Genomic DNA, 15321 nt, shown 5'->3' on the forward strand with positions numbered 1-15321 from the left:
ATAAAAATAAAACATAATAAAATAATTCTCACGACGTTTCGGCCACAACGCAAGCAGCCGTCCTCAGGTGAAGAACAGGTCAGCCTCTGTATTGCCGTTCCAATCCTTAAGCGGGGAGGTAATTCCTCAAATCCTTACCCGCACCACACGACCGTTCTATTTCTATATCCTGAAACGTGGTCAAATAATCCCCACAACCCACACAGCGTGCGGCGGCCTTCATCCCGCAGTGGATTAACAAAAGGGCTGTACACGGACAGCATATTGCATTGTGGTTAGGATACGGGATCAAGAATTCACGTACGTATGTTGAACTTGTTTCGCACCGTACATTGCCAACTGTCCAAATCGGTACGAACTGTTTTCTGTGAAAAAAAAAATAACTTGACGTAAGTTAAATTGCGTCGACAGCCGAGCAATCATTTGCATGCAACTTGGCAACTTGGGTGTATGCAACTATATCACTTCTACATGGACGTCTCTGCAACAGGTTTCTCACAGTGTGACGAGATTACTTTCAAGCATCGATCTCCTTTGCGAATCATAGCAACGTATCGCATAATCACGCCTGCACAGAACTGAACTGTGATAAACAGTTACAATCCAGATGCAGGTGAGGAGTCGTGGTAACCAGAACAGGGGGCAGACATTTTAGTCACTGAGACTCGTCTTTTGTTGTGCAACTACTCGCACAGATTTTGACAAAGCAGCTGCAGGTAACTAATTCACACGATTTCGAGTAATTTGGTTGCGCAACTCATCAAGAAAATGTACAATCAGTTTTGATGTAATCCGAATTCAATCATTCAATCCGTGTCCATAATCATCAGCATGGTCCTTACCACTGAAACATGTAGGATCAGTAGGACATTACTTTGAGGATACAATGCCATGGTACAAGCAGGAAATGCCGATTTGTAGATAATTTAAGTGGCACAGCCGAAGATGGTTTACCTCGACACATTTGTCGCTTCTACCTTACAGGACATCTCCTGCTCAAAGGAGACAAACTTAACCCACGATTCATGAACGCATTTAACAATTACGCTGGAATATGCTCACACACAGCAGAATGGGGAAGATAAGGAGGCGTTCCAAGAGGGAAACACTTCACATATTCAAGGGTCTCTCCATGGACATGGATAGTCGGGGGTGGTTGGCTGATCCAGTGGCGGTTGGTGGACGACCTTGGCTTTGGTGATGTTCAAGAGTGGTACTGCCCACCCACACCCACTCCTCGTGTGCCGTGCCGGCCTTCAAAGGTGCAACTCGCTAACAGCACGTGGCTCAGCAGAAGTGTGCTAAGGCTGTACGGGGATATTTGTGAATACCTCTACAGTCTTGTCATCTCCCACAGCTCCGAGATTACGTAGCCATCGCTGCAATCATATTTAGTCAGCTGGGAAGAGTAAGACGGAGTTCATTCGCAAATCAGTGGGGTATCTCTCAATGGATCCCCCTGTATTAGGGTGATTTCTTAAGGTTGTGGTTTGTATGTTAAAGGTGGTTTCAGGTGTTGGTGGTTTGTGGTCAATGCAGGATTGAACGCTTTGTTACAATGTGGCTTTTTATTAAATGGTATATGGGCAGCTACACGAGGTTATTTTGTTTTAGCCAAATGAGAGTGAGTGGGTGCGTGAGATGGTGATTGAATCAGTGAGTGGGTGAGTGTAAAAGTGACACAATGTGAGTGAGATGGTGAGTGAGTGAATGAGTGAGATGGTCGGTGAGTAAATCGATGGGTGCGTGAGATGGTGGGTTAGTAGGATGGTGTGGTGAGTTTAGGGCGATGTATGTGAGGTGAGTTAGCATGAGATATGTTGAGATAAGATGACGTGAATTGAGATGAGGTGAATTGAGGTGGGATGAGATGTATGAGATGAGATGAGTTAACATGTTAGCTGAGATGGACTTTTACCAGCCACCCCTGGCGCTCACGTCAGCACTTTTCATAACGAAAGAACCAAAGAACAGTGCAGTACTTTATGATGACAAATACGACAAATGCACGCATTACACCGTGACCACGGGACTCCGGGAGGAGACCATCGACGACTGCCGTTCAGGCGGCTCCGAGACCTCAGACTGCAGCTGCGCCAAGCTGTTCAACGTGCGGTTGAGATGCGTTACGACGACCCCATCATAAGTTGAAAATATCGTAAGTCGAAGATGGCCTAGCCTACCCAGGAGTCTTAAAGAATGGTGATAATTTAGCAAAACAGAGCAATTTACAGTACCGTACTGTATCAACTATATAATGCATGTATTTATTAATTACAATACTGTATTGCACAGTAAAATGTGAAGTAAAAAAAACGAGGCAAATTCCTAGCCTACCTAAATGAACTGCAATTTAATAGAAAGTTGTTTCAGGAAACAATCCTATCTGCTATAAAAACTTTTAACATGCATTGAACGTATCGTATCATGGTAACCTTCAAATGAAATCGCTAAAGCTACGTATCATACATGCATTGAACGTATTGTAACGTATCATATTGTACTGTACTCATATTCTCATATTCTTAGGTTTCTGTCCGTCGTCTGCATATTGAACGAAGTTAGGTTGTTGATGGCAATTTTGTCGTATCGCTATCGCCATGGTAAGATCGAAATATCGTAAGTCGGACTATCGGAACTCGGGGACTACCTGTACAAACACCGTCTTTTTGAGTGCTTACTTCTAGAGCGCAGTTGTCAGTGCAAAACAAGACACCCCCTGCTGGGTGCTGGGAATCCTTGAGGCTGCAAACGACTTCACTGCAGATTCGTGTATCCCGGGTTCATGCTGCCTCAAGGCCGTAGCCATGGAGTCAACATTGGGGGGGACCAAATCTTCCAGGGGGTCTGGGGATCCCTCCCAAGAACAAAATCTAAACTTGAAAACTAATTTCCTGCCTAAAATATATTAAAATTAACCAACACATAGGATGGACTTTTTATTTATGTTTTACAATAATGTCTAATAGTGTATTGTATGACATTGCTCTGTTTTTTTTACCTATTCTTGTTTAATTGTATGTAATGGCAGAGATTAGGGATTAATAAAGTACAACCATAACAACAACCATATAAACATAAATCTATTTCATAGCAATATATTGGGGGGACATTTTGCCCTACATGTAAGCTATGTAACTATGTTGCTATAAATGTTAACATTCGCAGCTTAAATCCAAAATACGTTATTAAAGATTTACCTCAGAATGCTACAGATTTGTGTTACATTCTTAATCACGTAACTCTATCTGCACAAGTCGTAACCTTACACCACTGTCCCCTACCTCATAGCACAGCAAATGTAATCAGCACAGTGACTTTACTTCACGTGCCTGTACGCAAGAAGTAAAACTTTTACCTCAGCCCGTGTCTCACCGCCTCGCTGCTTAGCAACATCACTGCCGCCAATCTGATGTTGGTTTCCCGCCAAAATCAGGGGCAGAGGGCAGGTGGGCGGGGCCTGAGGGCAGGTGGGCGGGGCCTGAGGGAGGGGGGCGTGTCCTGCGTGGGTCAGCGTTGAGCTCTGATGAAGCCACCTTTGGGTGTGGATGCAGGTCACAGTGTGATGATGGACCGCCTTGCTCCTCGGGAATGCAACGTGAACGTTCGTTGCGATCACAGATCGCGGACGGTCGTCCAACATCTCTCAATGGAGCAACCAAACACAGCCACGGATTATTCTCTCTCTCGTGCGCGTATGTGTCACCAGGGGCCGTCCATAAATGACGTCACGCGATTTTGGACGATTTTTGACCACCCTCCCCTCGTCACACGGCGTCACGAAAAGTCAGACCCCCCCTTTCAAATATGACGTCACGAAGCTCTGCCCCTCCCCCCCAAACCATATTTCCATTTTGAAAATAAAACATGCTTCAAATCGCTTTAACCACTTGTCATTGTAGTGCGTATTTAATGTGGCGCTGCACTCTGATGTTGTAGGAGTGTTGTTATAACAATCACTGTTGTTATAATAATTCTATATTTAAAGTTGGAATTTTGATGTGACGTCACATTTCTCACCCCCCCCCTCGACCCAAACCATCACAAATGTCTAACCCCCCCCCTAGTTGCGTGACATCATTTATGGACGGCCCCCAATGGGGGCGGGAGCAGGCAGGAGACGTGATCAGGAAGCGGCGCCCGCAACACCAAAACAGAAGTCGCCAAAATAAGAAGTAAAACAAATGATAGTGGTGGACTGCAAGAAGAAGGGGAAGAGAGACGGAGAGCGAGGTAGGGGAGAGGAAGGCAGAGCTTTGTGACGTCATATTTGAGGGAGAGTTGGAGTTTTTTTGACGCCGTATGACGAGTGGGGGGGGGTCAGAAATCGTCCAAAATCGCGTGACGTCATTTATGGACGGCCCCTTGGGCGTCCTCACAGCAGCCTGGCTGCCAGCGGTTCCTCGCGGTGCCGCACCATCGCCGGCACCTCGTGGCTTCCTCTCCGCTCTTGACGATCAGCGCTGCTCCCCTCCCGCATCTCTTGCCTGCCCCCCACGCCCACCACGCGTCCTCTTGGTGGCCCGGCTGCCAGCGGTCACCTGCTGGCGAGGAATTCGCACGGCGCCGTGCGAATTCCTCGCCATCCCACGTGGCCGGATGGGAGGTCGAGCTCCTGCCCCTGGGGGAGTCTTCACCGTGTCAGCATGCCGGGCATGGAGGGAAGATTCGTGTCCGTGGGCCTGGCTGCAACTGCGCTGCTGCACTGCACAGACGTTGTGGACGTCTGTTGACTGCGGTGGCCCCCTTCTCTCTCCTGGCTCCAGCCCATCACGCACCCCCCGTTGTCTTCTCAATACAACGATGCCTCATGATTTTTTCAGCCCCCCAAGTTTTCTGTCACCCCCCCCCCCCCCAGCTACGACCAGGCCTATCAAAACCCCTCTTTATCCATCCCTCTTTTTTATTGTCATCAAAAGTACATCAGCACTTTACAATAACCCAATTCTTCATTTACTTCATCAAGCTATGTACGATTTTAGAATTGCTGTAAAACACCTTCGTAAAGATGTAATATGAATCTCATTAAGATTAGATAAGAACCGTGATTGGACCAGCCAAACATCCCCCAACTATGTCGATGGAGAGCCCCTTGAATATGTGGAGTATTTCCCTGTTGACGAAACTCCTTATGTTATCCATCATGCTGTATGTGAGCGTATGCCAGCGTTATTGTTAAGTGCATTGATGCATCGTGGGTTACGTTTGTCTCCTTTTTGCGCAGGAGATCTACTGTAAGGAAGAAGTGACAGATGTGTCCAGGTGTAGAGCCATTGTAGCCGTTGTAGACGGCCTGATTTAGACTTGCCGCGGGTGGCAAACAAACACAATGGGCGTGGCTACGTCGGTACGCGGAGCAGGTGCTCGCAGCGACGTCCTCGCCGTACGCTGGGATCCCCCACAGCCCCTCCCCTCGGGGGGAGATGGCTATTTAAGGCGGTGAGCCGAAGGGCTCTGGGTCTAGTGTTAAGCTGTAACCAGTGAAGAAAGAAGACCAGCTAGACCGGCCCTGGAATTCCCTGGGATCGCTGTCCTTTTAAGGACCGACCAGGCAAGCCAGCGGCGTGGCCCCCAGAGCCCAGAACCGACGCTTTTCTAAGAGCGGGGTCTGGGTATTCGGGGTGCCGTAACCTAGGTGTAAGCTAGCTGTGAGCTAGGCTGTTGTGTTCCGTAGCTAGACGGGTGAAGGGGCCGATACCCCTTCAGTTACTGTAAGCTTCCGAGTTACGTGCTGGTGTTAATAAATAAGCGTGTGCCTCCAACTACGTGTCAAGTCTCCCTGGAACCAAACTACATAGGTATATTACCGTCAGCTGTGCCGCTTAAATTAACTACAAATCGGCGTTTCCTGGTTCTATCGCAGTATTGTATCCTCAAGGTAACGTGTTATTCATAATAAATGTTTCAGTGCTAAGGACAATGCTGATGATTATGGACACGGATTGAATGATAGAATTTGGAAAATTACAAAACGGATTGTCTCACATTTTCTTAATCCAAGTCCACATCTTAGAGACGAGTTGTGCAACCAAATCACTCGAAATTGTGTGACTTAGTCACCTGCAACTGCTTTGTCAAAATCTGTGCACAACAAAACACAAGTCTCAGTGACTACAATGTCTGCCCCCTTATCTGGTTACCACAACCCCCCACCTGCATCTCAATTGTAACTTTATCACAATTCGGAACTGTGCAGCACGTGATGATGCGATACATTGCTATGATTCGCTAAGGAGATCGATGCTTGAAAGTCTCGTTACATTGTGAGCAACCTGTTGCAGAGACGTCCACGTAGAAGCGATTAAGTTGCATACACCCGAGTTGCCAAGTTGCACGCAAATGATTGCTTGGGTGTAAGACGAACTTAACTTACGTCAAGTTGTGTTTTTCACAGAGCACATTTCGTATCGATTTGAACAGTTGGCTACGTACGGTGTGAAACAAGTTCAACATACGTACGTGAATTATTGATCCCGTATCCTAACCACAATGTCATACGCTGTCCATGTACAGCCTTTTTGTCAATCCACTGTTTGATGAGGGCCGCCGCACGCTGTGCAGGTCGTGGGGGTTATTTGACCACGCTTAAGGGTACACAATAGTCGTGTGGTATGGGTACGGATTTGAGGAATTACCTCTGTGCTTAAAGATTGGAACAGTGATGCAAAGTTGTGACAATTAGCATTTTTTCTTTTTACAGTCCAACGTCGCATATCCGACTCGCTGGGGACTGACTCATTGGTGGCTATGTGAAAAAGTCGGAAGTTATGTGAACGTTTTTAGAAACTGGAAGTTGCATTTTTATGGACAAATAGGTTACTCGGCACCAATGAAGTGCAAACTTTTGAATGTGGGGAAATGTTTTATTGTACTTCAGAGATAAGCAGCTGTATGCTAGATTAAGAATATGTGACTGCGTGCGATAAGGTAAGATTTACAATCACCTTCAGAATGTGATCGTTGCACCCTGCACAGTTACTGCTGAACTGGATGTGGGCAGTTTTGTTAGGGCGGACATTGTGAGAATAATTATAGACCAATCTTTATTCTTTCACAATTATAACAATATTCGAAAAAAATACTTAAAGCACGAATAGATGGCGACCTGAAACTCACAATCTCCCGCACAATAAAGAGTCTGGTTTCCATGAGGATGACTGTGCCACCACAGCTATGATGGATAATTATTTTTTCTTCAGTAACCTACATAAAGGCCACTACTTCTGTGCACTATTCATTGTTACTGTTGACCATGATATTCTACTCACACGACGCAGTCAACTTACATTTTCAGACAGTATAATAAAGGTACCTCTCAGACCATTCTCAAAAGGTACAGCATGGTAAAATCTCGTCCAAATATATTAAAATAACAAATTGCGTTCCACAAGGTTGGTGGCTATTGTGACGCTTCATACAGATCAGCTACTAATGTAACACTGAATAGACTAAACCCCATTTGTCATTCTGATCTCCGATTTTTATTGTATGTACCATACATGACCCACAAATTTGAACTGGACTTAAAATCCCAGCTTACGTCACTTGATGCAAGTCGAAATCTACATTGGGCCCTGTTCATCCGTAAAATCCTTGTTGGGAAATCTGTGCTATATTTAGCTAAATCATGAAGCCCGCTGTCAAACCCAAGAAACCTAATACATCCACTTAATTGCCTGTTAATTATCCCATCAACGCAAATTGAAATAGGTGACAAAGCCTTTGCCGTTGCAGCACCAACGTCTTGGAAAAACCTTGTTTCATTCCTTAACATCATACATCTTCCTTCAATAAACGTCCTGAAGCAGAATAATCGAGCTGGCTTCAGCCACATTTGCAAATGTGATTGGAACTTTGATCCATATCCATGTATCGATAGTTCAATATTCATGTTTAATTTTATTGAGAGACTGTGTGCTGTCTTGGTGTGAAGAGGGACTTTTTATGATTCCTGACTTGCCCACGTTTGCATTTAGTGTCTAAACATCCATAGCAATTAATATCCGATTGTAATTTGTTAGTTAGAAATCGGAGGTGCGGGGTGAGGACAACCAACCAAACACAAACATCAGTTATAAATAAACTAGTTTTCAATGTACGTCAGATCCAGACGCCGATATCTCTGTTCTTTCAGAATGCTTGTCTGAAGAAAAAATTGACTGCAGCTAAACCCGGGCAAGACAGAGTATTATAATCCAGAGCAGGTCTCTACCACCTCCGAATAATCCGATAATTGTGCCCATTCCTCTACCCCAGACCTCTAAACATCAGTTAATTAGACGATTCGCTGGTAATCACAACCATCCTCAAAATACTGATTGTAATTAGTGGCAAAACGACTCATTTATATTTACGTGATCTAACCCAAAAATACCTCTTATAGAAAATATTGGTCGCGAAAGTCTTCGTGTTAAACTGCTTTTCATGTAATTTATTTTATTGACTATATTTACTACTTGAATTGGTGGACGTGTTTTGGCGCGATTGCAATTTACCTTGCTCAGTCGGAGTTAGCCGCCGAGATAATGACGGATTTTTTTTTCACACTTTCATTGAACGCCCTGTATTTTTTATTTTATTTCAAATATGTAACACTTAATATTTGACGCGTTTACGAAGTCTAACGAGCTCAAATATTCTACACATATTCATCTCGCGTGACAATTCAATATTCTATTCAAATAACTGATCCAGTTTCTTTAAATGGCCTCTTCGAACTTTTTTATTTAATTTTATCATAAAAATTCATATAAAAGAAATAGCAACACAAATCTAACCAGAAAACTATAGACAGACATATAAGCAGACAGATATCACAAAGATACATACATTACATTTCGATATTTTGCTAGGTTATTTAATTTAGTGTGTCTCTCTCGCGTTCTCCTAATTTTCAAGCTTGCGTACCATACCACGCGTCGTCCTATTCATTGACATGCACATTTTTTCTCTAACCCCTCCCTCCTCCGCCCCCGCCCCCTCTCTTTATTTAAGGCCTCGTCACAGAGACGTTCTCTCTCTGTGTGCCGATGTGTGTTCTCTCTCTATGTATCTTTGTGATATCTGTCTGCTTATATGTCTGTCTATAGTTTTCTGGTTAGATTTTTGTTGCTATTTCTTTTATACCTGATGCTGATTGCTTGTGTTGCAATCAAAACGTCGTAGTATGCTATTATTTAATTTATTATTTTATCTTTATGCGTGACTTCACCGAAAGAACCAAATAGCAATGCGCATGCTTTCATTTATTGTAGGGTCAAGGGTTGACATAGGCAAGCCATCATTGCCATCTCTACAGCGTCATAAAACAGGTACAAATGTGTTGTAAGTCGTCAGTGGTTGTTAAAGATGGCCTCTGCCATGGGAATGTGGGATTTCCACTGGTGGAAATGAGCACCGCACAATGCCTGTAGGAGCATAGAGAACTTGTCAATCCACTGCTGGTTGTGGAGGCCATTTGACATACTTCACCCCGCCTGGTCAGTGTGGATTGGTAAAGGCAGGCAGCATAGATGTGTAGTACAACTGCATATAAACACAACGTGGCCCAACAGCAAGGGACTGTCCAGGCTGAGTTCTGCTTGGCTTTCAGGGTCCCACCAGATCGGCCACATCTTCAAGTCCGGGTGATTTATTTATAGGCGTTGAGGGTTATAGTGTTGCTGTTTTTAATATCTCGCGCCTGCATATTTGGCGTTTGCATGTTCTCCCCCTGTAAATCTGATATTAACTTTGCATATGCATCAATAGAGAGACGATTTCTCCTCTTATTTATTTGCTAGACTTCAACATTACATAAGCTTACTATATGCAAATGACCAGATTCTACGGAGTAGTCTTATTTAAGCTAATGACAATGAGACTAAAACGGGAAAAAATATATAATGTGCACGTTGCCAACCAATTCATTTCCTTTCATTTTTAAATACCTCTTTAAATGTTAATTTAAAACAAAAATGCATCGAGAATTTTTTTTGTTTGGTCCCTTTGGCCTCAGCCCAAAATTGCAGGTATTCTAAGTGTTTGGGAATTTGCTAAACAGAGACATTTCATCCCACTTGAGACGGTTTCATTGCTGCTTTAACAGTGAACTTTGTTGCTCGATAATTAGCTAAACATTTACTTCATCCGAGGTTTTATTGAATTCCTCACTTCCATTAAATATAGAAGCAATTACGAATTGTGAAGTCAGTACCACATGAAGTGTATTTTCTTTTTATATTTGAATTTCAAATTAATTTTGGCAGGATAATTACGCTCCCTTAAGTGTTTAAATAGCTAAACTCATAGAGTTGAATGAAACAATGACAAATGTCACCAAAATGAGGTGAGAAATTCTGCGGAAGTAGAAAACAAATACTTTTAATTCATTTTGAGACGATTTAAATGCTGCTTTAAAAGTAAATATCGTTGCTGGACGTAGCTAAAACTTTACTTTATCCAAAGTGTGATTGAATTCCTCCATTAAATTACAATATTTAAGCAATTACAAATTGAGAAGTGCGTATTACAAGAAGTGCTAACATATTCGAAACATGTAATTTCAATTAAATTTCAGCACAAGCATTACTCTCCCAGAAGCATTTAAATAGCTCAAATCATATAGCTTCGTTAATTTTACGGACATTTTTAAGCAAAATAACGTGAGAGATTCTGGAAAAGTAGAAAATTCCGGAGATTGCTGAAAAACGTATTTCCATCAACAGATCACAAGAGATTTAGTTTCGTTTTCAACAGCCAACTGTAAGTTTCAATGCTGACGGTGAGAAATTTATATCAACATCAAGTGATAAGCCCTAAAACACATCTATGCTGCCAAACGTTAAATTGCCATTTATTCTAGAATCAAGATGGGTAAAAAGCAAGAAACGCCAAGTCAGCGACAGAAGGCTTGATCAACAAAAGCAGTCCAATGAAAAGAGAAAGGAAGCTTAAACATCATCGCAAAAAGACAAACAGGTAAAAAAGCGTGCAGCTTACCATGCCAAAAAAGCTTCGGAACTACCGAAGCATCGAGAAAATAAATTAGAAGCCATACGATCACACGTCAAGCCATGGGATTGCAGAAAAAACTCCAGAACAGAGTGTCCAAAGATTAGCATAACAAAGAGAACGTCAAACATCACTGATTGCACAGGAAGGACCTGAAGAGCGTCGTTGCCATCTAGAAGAATATTCACAGCACCATGCCACGCAAAGAACAAATGAGTCGGTAATCTGAGTCCAAAAATTGTAAACACAATGACAGCGCAGACTCATTGCAGCCGCGGATATTGGATCATTTGATTGACAAATCAACGTGCTTACTGACAAGGTTCACGAGGTACGTCAGAATCAGTGATATCCTAGCCAAGTGAGTCATTGAGGCTGAATTCTGCGCAAATTCCCGACTAATTTCCATTGCAGCTTTCACAAAAGTCAAGTCTGTTGTTGTGTGATCGATACAGACGCCCTCTGAATAGCAACTATCAGCTTCCCCCAGCGAAATCCTATTGGAACAATCTAGATCAGGGGCAAGTCCTCGATAAATTGCTGTTCTATCCCAAGTTGAACAGCGCATCATATCCCGCATTATTCCGCTAATCAAAATCATCAAAATTTGTTGCATTTTATGGGCAGTATTGATTCAAACGCCAGGCCATCCTGTTCGCTCAAGACTCTTCCAAGTAAGTGAGCGTTTACTGAACATGCTGCTGCCATCTCCAGAAGTGGCCGTAAATGTTCTTGTCAAAGACGAGGTGGAAAATCTTTACATCGCCAGTTCTCGATTTCGACAGAACGTGTAAATAGGATCCTGAACTGGCTCATCAACAAATATCCACGCTACAGAGATGTCCAGCACATTACCGATGATACCAATCTGCAGCAAAACGCAATTGTGCGACAAGAGAGAGCGGAACAAGAAGAACTGTTTGAACTTGATGCTTACTTCAGGCTCAATTATCATTCCCGACTGATTCGTACTTCATGGAACCAAGCTAATGCTGGTTTCTTGAATAATTCCTCAGCTGGAACACAATGAAACGCCATGGCACTCTCATCAATTGTTGAGTCCCGCTTGTTTCCATCATCGATGTGGAGCAATAACATCTACAACCAAGTGCTGATTGAAGGAAACAATTTTTACTAAATAATTAGAATGCTGGTCGCTATGCCCAACATCAACATACCAGAGTTCAGCTTCCTGGACGTAAAAAAACTTCGATGTCATCCAGATCGACGTCATCATGTTCTACGACTCGTTCTCAATAGTGCATGATAATGCTCCATCAACTTTCATGAATCTGGATGACAAACGGAACATTCCTGAAATTGGCTTCAAGTTGCTGAACGGTTTGAAACAGCTGTTCAATCATCATGGTGCTGGAATTTTGATAGCAAACTGGAAATGCTATGCGGTGATCCAGAATGGTGACAAATATCATTTCTGTGATTCACATTCTTGTGGAGCAAAGGGAACAACATCAGCGAACAGACCAGAATAAATCAATTTAATCTCCTGAATAAAAGTGAGTGGTTTACTTTCGATATTAGTTTAAATTTCTTTATGCAAGCCACCCACTTGATTAAAATTTAATCAATTCTGGGGTCAAAATAATTTATTTTCTACGTTTGAATGCAAATAAAAGTGTGTGCATTGAAAAACGAGTTTTTTTTCCCTAATTTCATTTTTGTTGTTTTCCGTCCCCTGAACCGTGCCCGTTCTGTTGGAATATGTGCTGATGCCTACTTCATTGTGTGGTGAGTCTATGGGTCTCTGCATGGTGAGTCTATGGGGTCTCTCTGATGAGTCTATGGATTTCAGTGTTGTGAGTCTACGGGTCTCTATGTGAGTCTATGGGTTTCTGCACGGTGATTATATGGGGTCACTCCGATGAGTCGATGGGTGTCTATGTGAGTCTGTGTCTCTGTATGGTGAGTCTATGGGTGTCAATGTGAGTCTATGGGTCTCTGTATGGTGAGTCTATGGGTGTCTATGTGAGTCTATGGGTCTTTCTGTGAAACTATGAAAGTGTCAATGCATGGGCTCGTTAACGTGCACCGTGTAGCAGATGGTGTTTTCAGGTGTTGGTGGGTTGTGGTCATTGTAGTAATTCATCGCTTTGTTACAATGTCGCTTTGTTATGAAACGGTTTATGGGCAGCTCCACGAGGAGTTTATTTCTTTAGCCAGTTGAGAGTGAGATGGTGAGTGAATGTTTGAAATGGAGCACGAGCGAATTATTAGGTGAGTGAGTGGGTGGGTGAGGTGATTTGAAGGTGAGGTATGTGAGGGTGAGGTGAGTTGAGATGGTGGGGATGAGGTGAATTGAGATGAAGTGAGTTGAATTGAGGTGAGATGAGGTGTGTGACAATGATGTGACATGAGATGAGTTTACAAGAGGTTATTTGAGATTAGGTGAGTTGACATGAGGTTAGATGAGATGGACTTTGTCCAGCAACCCCTGGCGCTGAGACGTCGGCACTTACCAGGGGGCGTCTTGTGACATGCATATGTTAGCGAGTGGGATTGTGCATGAGAGTGTGATATGGTGGTTGAGTGAGTGCGTGGGTAAGTGAATGAGTGAGTGGGTGAATAAGTTATTAAGATCCTGAGTGAGAGAATGAGTGAGCAAATGACTCAGATGGTGGGTGTCTGCATGATTTAATTAATGCGTGAATGAGTAAGTGGGTGAATTAGTTCCTGAGATTGTAGGTGGTTGAGTGAGATAGTGGTGAGTGATAAGTGAGTTGGTGGGTGAGTGAATGAGTGAATGAAGGGGTAATTGAGTGACAGAGATGGCGAGAGGGTGAAATAGTGAGATGGTAGGAAAAGTGAGTGAGATGAAGAGTGAGTGAATGACGAAGTGAATGGATGAGTGGGTGAGATGATGAGTAAATGAGTTGAGGACAGGGTGCGATGGTGTAGTTTGAGTCCCTGTCTCTCTATGCCTCTTTCTCCCCGTACTCAATCCCGTTATCGATCCTTATTCCTCTTTGGACCCTCTACTGGATAAAGATCTCCTGTACATTGAACAGCACTGCCCATAGACCCAACACTGCCCATAGACTCAATGCTGCCCAAAGACTCAACACTGCCCAAAGACTCAACACTGTTCATAGACTCTACACTGACCCTGTACATGAAGCAGCCTCACTTATTACCCTCTTTCTTTCTCTATAGTAAAGCCTGACCTCTTCTTCATTACCCTATCTCCTTGTCACGGATACAATATAACGTGGTTCACAGTGGTGTTCAATGATGGTACAGTCGTCTGACTCGACTGGTTTCCGGTCCATTTGAAACTGAAATTATTTGGATGTGGCTAGGGGCCGGGTGGCCAAAACCCATTGGCACCTTCCAGTATACAAGGAGGTTGACTGTTAGAGCCGCACCAGCAAAAGAAGCAGCACCAGCGGGAGAAGCAGCAGCCACAGTGGAGGAGGCAGCGGCACCAGTGGGAGCAGCAGCAGCACCAGCAGCAGTGAGCTGAGCGTGCAAGGCAGCTCCCCCTGAGGTGGGAGCAAAGACCCACAGCCTGGTGTGAAGATCAGAAGGGAGAAGGCAGGGCTCAAGATCCAGCCCACTGTAGGCCTCTTGGACTGATGCCTACAACCGCGGTGCTGGTTTCCCGGTCCCGTGGATTGAATACGTGGTACGGTTATTCAGGGATGTTCGCAGACTGTCTACATTACATGTGGACATTAGAGTTGGTTTTGGTGATGTGTGTGAAATGGTGAAACGCATAACGACCACCACTAATGAGATTGTGCGTGTGTGTGTATGTTGGGATTACACAGGGTCATAGGTGTGAGTGGGTTTAGATAGACCCGTGTGTCTGTGTTGAATTGTGTGTTCTGTGGGTGTGGGGCCGTGTTGGTGGGCCTTCACACATCTCACTCTACTGTCTGTAACCTGGCCTAAGCACAGAAGTAAATGTGATGCCGCCGCCACGAAGCCGTTCGGCAGGCGCCCCATCCCCGACCTCGCCACCACCAAGCGATGGAGCCAACCCCTCGTCCCCCTCACCTCACCTCACATGAACACACCCGCACGCATTCCCCCCCCCCCCCCCCCCCCCATAGAGCTCCGAGGGGAGGTCACCGGGCCGACCGGTTTTAATCCGAGAAACCCTTATCGGGATTAACTTTCACGGTTTCCGGCGACCAGGGAATTGGACGACCTCCCCCGACGCTACTTCGCACCGCGGCGCTGCGACCGGCCTTAAGATGGTATGGTCGCGGCAAAGGGAATTCGGCCACCGCGGTTGAAACGCATTCCCCCACACACAGGCAGAGGAGGGACGGGGCGGCATAGTTTAGCGTGCCAAAGCGGGCTCGA

This window comes from Lampetra planeri, chromosome 69 (assembly GCF_965212315.1).
Source record: "Lampetra planeri chromosome 69, kcLamPlan1.2.h2, whole genome shotgun sequence".
In the NCBI taxonomy this organism is placed as follows: Eukaryota; Metazoa; Chordata; class Hyperoartia; order Petromyzontiformes; family Petromyzontidae; genus Lampetra; species Lampetra planeri.